The sequence below is a fragment of the Pieris napi genome, chromosome 24 (genome assembly GCF_905475465.1).
Source record: "Pieris napi chromosome 24, ilPieNapi1.2, whole genome shotgun sequence".
NCBI lineage: Eukaryota > Metazoa > Arthropoda > Insecta > Lepidoptera > Pieridae > Pieris > Pieris napi.
In genome coordinates this window covers 7176464-7183925 of record NC_062257.1, presented here as the reverse complement: position 1 = coordinate 7183925, position 7462 = coordinate 7176464, and the positions used below count along the sequence as shown (strand labels likewise).

General features: G+C 33.0%; 1 long non-coding RNA gene across 1 annotated transcript; it reads left to right on the top strand.

Annotated features, from left to right (window-relative positions):
* The first annotated feature begins 6387 nt into the window (after positions 1 to 6387).
* On the top strand, positions 6388 to 7013 carry LOC125061839. Its single transcript, XR_007119090.1, has 2 exons — positions 6388 to 6426; positions 6503 to 7013. It is a non-coding gene; the product is annotated as an uncharacterized LOC125061839 (long non-coding RNA).
* Positions 7014 to 7462: the final 449 nt, after the last annotated feature.

Below are 7462 nucleotides of genomic sequence, written 5' to 3'. Positions count from 1 at the left end.
ACGTGGTCTGTGAGACAGCCACGACAAGTTGACAAATAACTATTTGATAGTAATGTCTAATGTCACGTTGTCATAGTAACGCCATCTATTGACGCTAATATAGTATATGCAATATTCCGCTGGATAACCAGTGTTCTTTGGTATCTTAACGAACACAAAGTAATAAAAACTAATAAAATGATCTCAAATAAATTTGTTAGGTTTAAGATTGTTGGAATTTAAGAGACTTGTACGCAGTTAGATAAATATATTCCCTCTCAGAGGTGATGGCCTTTGTAATAAAAACTTATAGTCGGTATAACTGGTGGGGTCTACGCGCACTACACGAACATGTATTTTATAGAATTGCAACACATATTGTTTAAAAATATGTTTAAGCATTCGACGACTTTGAACACAGATATTTCAGTTAATCAGAATTCTCTGGGACTATACTTATGCCGAATCATTTGACACTTCAATCATCCCGAAGCTTGATTGATTGTTTATTGCAAGTTCTTCTCTTCCGTTCTACGCCCTTGATTTAAGAACTGGCAGTAAATGTAAAATTAGAAGCATTTAATATATATTTTTTTTAACGTTCATAAGTGTACATTGCGTTACCCATATGAATAAATGATTTTGAGACAAAATTACTTTTTGCAAGAAATTACTCACTAACGCCCAAAAAATTTGTATGAAAATGGTCATGTGACAAATTCGTTTAGCGTTACTGGGCCACGCCTGGCGAAAAGTGATTTTGTCTCAATAATCCATAATAGTACATAGATGGAGGAAATTGGAGCAATACGTGTTCAGATTTCATTTAAACATTGACCAACTGCTGACACGGCTCAAGTGGCTTTTCCATGCTTTAATAAGCTGTGGAGCGCTGTGGAACAGTCTGCTCCTCAGCATGATGCTGAGCCAGGGCCAATTACAACCACAGCACACACTCATTACATACATGAAACGAACTGAATAGAAATGTTCGTTTCCATGCTCCTCATAATCGACTTGACCGATTCTTGTGAATTTTTTAATGCATATTCAGAAAGTCTGAGAATCGGCTACTATTACTATTATACTATTAAGTGATGAGGGATGTCCACCCCTAAAAGAAAAAAAAAATAATTATTGTAGATAGTTATTTTTACTGAACTAAAAAAAAAATTAAGTTCAATAAAAATAACTATCTGTGTAAAAATTGTGTAGTTTTTTGTGAAGTGTCCAGTAGTTAAAACTCATAATTTAAAAAATAAAGTCAGAGAGTAAAATATAGTAAAAAGCTTTGCTATATCATTAAGAATTTATTTAATTATAATAAGATGTACAGGATAATAAAAGATAAAATAATAAAAATTATTTATGGTTGAATCCGCTTTTAATATGCATCTAGCCCCAGGGCGCTTTCAATTCAATGCTAGAGCCGAGTATCTCCACAGGATTATTTAAACAGTTGGAATATAATAAAGTTGATTATAATATTGAAACCAATGCCGCTTTTTCAAGATTACTTTTATTGCAAGTACAGCAAATTATTTAGTCTCTTTATTAATTAGTCTATATCGTTATATACGGCTGTCAAACATAGACCTACAACACACAAATAAAACAAACTAGCTTGCCTGAAAGCAATTGAAAGACGCGTACTAAAAATAAAAAGACGCAAAACAAAAATTATAGGTCTTACATTATGTCCCATAACGGAATACGACGGCAATAGGAGGGGCATATAGCAATATAGAAGGTGGACTTTAATGACAACGATTGGTCCTACCAAAGGGATGAAGGAGAATAGGGTGCCCTAAAAAGCAAGAAGCGAATGGAGAAAGAAAGCCATGGATAGAGATATTTTGAAAAAGCTGGAGGAGGCCTTTGAACCCGTAGAGGGGTTTCGATCAACGGGCTTCATTATTATTATTATTTCGCTGTATCTAGGAAGTCCGGTGAGTATTAGGGTGTGATTCAGACATATATTTGCGCCTGTTTCATTGCTGATTTTTCTTTATATACAAGAAGCCGTTTTTTGGCTGTCACTACGCAGAATTTAAGTGCTCTAAATTTCAAAAGTGACTCTATTAAAAGAGAAACTAGTACAATTCAGTTTTGAACGCAATTTCGAGAGATAAAAGTTAGAATAGTGAAGTGATCAAGTACAGTGAGAGTGTTAAATACCCTTTAATTGAAGTGATTAATGATTGTGTGCTGTACGTTTGTATTTCTCCGTGTAAATTATATTTTTCTATAAATACAAATAAATGTCCGTAAAATAAATACATGAATAGATGGTCCATAACATATTCATTTGATACTTAAAAACTATTTTCATTGTATTTAAATCAAGTACATTTTTTAAATAAATCTGGAAGCTGTAACCGTACGCACTGTTTCAAATATACTGTGGCCAAAGTTGAATAAGCGGCTGCAACGACGAAGATATTATGATATTATTTTCAGCATTTTGATTTAACGGATCATATTCAACAGTTGAAATAAGGAATTACATAAGTTAGACATTTGGAGGACTCTCAAAAGATGTTTTAAGGTATACGTTATTCTTATATTATTATTATTATATTTTTTCTCATCTGTTGTTAAGTAATACCGCCGTCCATAGACACTCACATTGCACAGAGATCGTAGAACAATGTCGGATTTGAAAAAAAACCATTTAATGTTTTTGTTTTAAAACAAACCCTTTTTTTTTGCTTGTATGCCAATTTTCATAATAACAGAATATGAATTAAAAAAGTTATGACAAAAAAACTAACTTGATTATTTGAAATGGCTGCCCTGTAAAGTTAACTTTTTGTCAAATCCGTCACTATTCTTCGTCAGATCCGTCACTATAGGCCTCTGGGACCTTTCAAGTATTACGTAAGCAGATTTACTGTAATTTATCCCCCCCCCCCCCCTCCCTTGTCAAAAGTAAGCAAAGCTCTTAAAAATAATAGTACAAAAACGTATTAATTTTTTGTAGGAATCCTCGAAAATGCATTTCGGTTTCAAGCATAGACAATGTGTGGGTAATATGTGTAAAAAAGTAAATAATTACTGTTGAAGTAATCACCAAAGCAGAATAATGATTATTTGAATTATATAATGAAAGGAACCATGATCATAGTGAAAGGTTTAGGGAGTATGTTAAAAATTACTCTAAGACTTTTAAGAGAGCCTGCGCTACCGCAAAATCTTTACACATTAAAAACAAAATACGATCTTCTGCAAACAAAATTAAAACTACTTCGAATATTATTAATTCTAAAATAGGAAGAACCACAGTTAAGAATAATGATTTTCATCTTAAAATTAATGATATAGATGTTAGGGCGGATTTGGAGGTAGCAACCGAGTTTGAATCTTTTTTCACTAATATTCCTGTATTAACAACTCAAACTTTGTTGTCGTCTTCCGGCTCCGCATACAACATACTTAAAGACTGTGTCGCAGAATGTGGGACAAGTTTTGAATTTACAGTTGTTAGTGCTAAGGACATTCTAGATGCATTTAAAGATTTGGAAGTAAAAAAGTCCACCGATCTTTGGGGGTTTCAAATAATATCCTCAATAATTGAATGTATTTCCCCATTTCTGGCAGTTGTGTTCAACTCTTGTGTCGCATCTGGTGTGTTTCCGGACTTAATGAAGTTAAGCAAGGTGATTCCACTCTTCAAATCTGGTAGTACAACCGATCCTATGAATTTTCGCCCTATCTCAATTTTGCCTACACTGAGCAAAATTTTTGAGAAAATAATTTTAAAGCAAATGCTAAAGCATTTTAACAGACAGAATCTTTTTCACTCCAAACAATTTGGATTTACTAAGGGTCGGTCTACTGCTGATGCAGGTGTGGAACTACTCAAAAATGTATTCGAGGCTTGGGAGAATTCACAGGATGCTTTAGGCATATTCTGTGACTTGTCCAAAGCTTTTGACTGTGTTTGGCATGACACACTTATCAAAAAACTACACCACTATGGCATTAGAAATAAGGCTCTTAGACTTCTCAGTTCATATTTAGACAATAGAATACAAAGTGTAGATATTAATGGCAAAAAATCAAAAGGATCTGTGGTAACTATGGGTGTTCCGCAGGGTTCAATTCTAGGTCCTTTCTTATTCCTTATCTATATCAATGATTTACCTTTTTGTGTAAGGGATGATCACAAAATCCTATTATTTGCGGATGACACTTCGCTTGTTTTTAAAGTTAAGCGTCAACTTGAAAATTTTGACCAAGTTAATTTGGCACTATCTAAGGTTGTCCATTGGTTTAATGTTAATAATCTGCTTTTGAACTCAAGTAAAACTAAATTAATAAAATTTTCTACGCCTAATGTGAGGCAGTTAAGCACCAATGTACAACTGAATGGAGTAGAGTTGGACCCCGTTGAGTCAACTGTTTTTCTTGGCATTACTGTTGACGCCAAACTACAGTGGGGAACACACATTAACAAATTGTCTGGAAGGCTCAGTTCAGCTGCTTATGCTGTAAGGAAAATTAGACAAATTACTGATGTGGATACAGCCAGAATTGTTTATTTCAGTTATTTTCATAGCTTGATGACGTACGGCATTCTCCTTTGGGGAAACTGTGCGGATATTAATACAATCTTCTTATTACAAAAAAGAGCTGTCCGCGCTATATATAACCTAGGTCCTAGAGTTTCTCTCCGAGAGAAATTCAAAGAGATAAACATTCTGACTGTAACTTCACAATATATTTTTGAAAATTTACTTTATGTTCACAAAAACGAACCGGATTTTGTCAAATTGTCTGATCTTCACTCCCGAAATACTAGGAACAAAAATAATTTAACAGTTAATGCTACTCGCCTTCATAGAATAAGCAACTCGTTCATGGGTCAATGTATACGCTTTTACAATAAACTTCCTATGGATGTTCGTAAACTCTCCCTTAAGAAATTTAAATTTTTTATTAAATCAAAATTAGTAACTAAAGGATATTACAGGATATCCGATTATTTAAATGATAGAAACGCCTGGGATTGAGCTGCTCGCTTATACAGCTATCGCTTGTGTTTTTTTTAAGCTGTCTTTCACTTTTTTTTTTTGCATGTTGTACATATTTACAATCTGACATGTCTTGTGCTTTTGCATATGCATTTTATTTTATTCTATTGACATGTTTGTGCTTAGTGCATATTCATTTTTTTACATTTTTTTTTTCTCTACATTACTGACATGTTTTGTGCTTAGTGCATATTCATTTTTTCTTTTTCTACAATACTGACATGTTTTGTGCTTTTGCATACAATATTTTACACTTTGACATGCCAAGTGAATAATGTTTTTATTACGATTATGTTTTTCAATTTCATTATTTTTTCCTTGCTTTAAAGTACACCTTAAAAATACATTTTGTATCCATTGTAAGTGTAAACATTATGCGGGTATATCATAAACTCTTTTGCTTGATTTATAATTTGATACATTTTAGTCTATAGTTATTTTGGGCTGGCGATCTGAGTGAGTTGTTGCCCCACATATTTTTATGGTGCCACTGGCGGTATTGTTGTGTACCGGGTTGTGCAGCTCCCTCAAAAATGGTTGAGCTGCATGAGCTATTCGGGGCATGCTAGCCGTCTGCTGGCACAGGCTTGCTCAGATCGATCTGGTTCTTTCTTCCAAAGACCAGTCCAGTAAATACTCTGCATTTGTTTACACCAATTTATTAATTTATTATTGTATTATCTGGACTATAAAAGAGACTAAGACCCCCGAGTTTGTTTCGACATTTCTTCTCAGGGCAGTCAGTTAGGAAATGTCGACTTCATCTAGTTTAGGAAGACATTGTAAAAGTGATTTATATAGTCCTACTTGCAAGAATAAACTATTTCATTTCATTTCATTTCAAAGAACCCTCAACATCATCTAAAACTCTTCTAAATACATATTTCTTGTATTTCTTAATCTTAATCGCAATTTATGCATACGTGAGATTAGCTTTTTAGTTTTTTTATTAAGTTTTTTGTATAATTTTAGATTAACGTTGGTGATTCTATATATGTTTTTGAAGTTGTACTTCTTTAGGCGCGTTATGAAAAATTGATGAGTGTGAAATTTTACGATGCGCGCGCAACTGTGACACAAAATTGGCAGTGTGATTATAGCGTGCGCGAGCGAGATAGGAATAAGACAATCTACAAGTAAAAAGAAATAGAATATGCGTGAAGTTCGAAGATCGCAAATTTTGAATGACAATAATGATTAATGACATTTGTCAATTGTCATTTACCTTTTTAACCAATAAAGGAGTTTTAATTATTTTTTCAAAGAAATTTAGCAATGCTTTTTAATTATATTCAGAAGTGATTTGTGAAATTGAATATTTTAATCAATACTAATGAATATTAGAAAACATTTGTGAAAAAACTGACATTAACCGTCCTAAGTGCTTCAATACAATTGAGGTTAACTATTCGTATGTATTATTATTATCGAGTAATGTTTTGATTAAAAAATTAACCACATTGTTTAATCAAAACGTAATTTTTCAGATTTAATCTAGCAAATACAAGAGACAAAAACAATTGATGAATCAGTGAAAGTGCACTAAATTGAATACAAAAAAGAGTTGTCTTCTCTGAGATCTTATCGCTGTGAAACATCAAAAACTGGAGGTTGAACAAAGTCACCATCACCTTCTCCAGACACAATGGACGTGGCAGAGATGATACCGCAACAGTTTGAAGTCGATTTCAATGATTTTGATTGTGAAGGTGTCGAGGTAGGAATGTTAATTATAAATATGATGTATTGTGATGTTCAAGGTTCAACCTCTCAAGCATAATATGCTTACAACAGTACTTTATTCTCCTACAGGGAAGTCAGAGATATTCTAATACCTCAAAATATCCATGTTGCACTTGTAGTACCAAAACTCTGTCCAGCCAGAAGTGAGCCCATTCCCACTTATAATGGACAGTGGGTATAATACACCTTAACACCTGAATGCGAACCACTCAACATGATGAACTTAAATTAATAGATGTTATTTATATATTTTGGGATATTACAAATAAAATCATTTTGGAAACAATTGATATCCCAAAAGCAAATAAAGCGAACAATGATAAGGTAATAAATCAGTTTTGACATAACTTGAATACTAGAAAAGCCAGACAAAGGTGTGCACAACAGTGACAACATAACTTAACAATTTCATTATTTTGTAGGATTATAATCGAAAGGGTAAAGAAAATCATGTCAAACTGAATAACAAGAATCCCCAAACAACTCCAAAGAAACCTACAAGGAAGACACCGGTATTATTTTTAAATTATCTCTATCTCTAAATAGATAAAAGAAAGTTGCTATCCAGGTCTGTAGCATGTGAAATTAGTTTTTCTAAACTACACAACGGGTTTTGATCTGACTAATATTATATAGACTGTTCTTCCAGGAAGGATTTTTATAATATGAATTATAAATTTTTTAAGTCTTGCATGGACAGAACT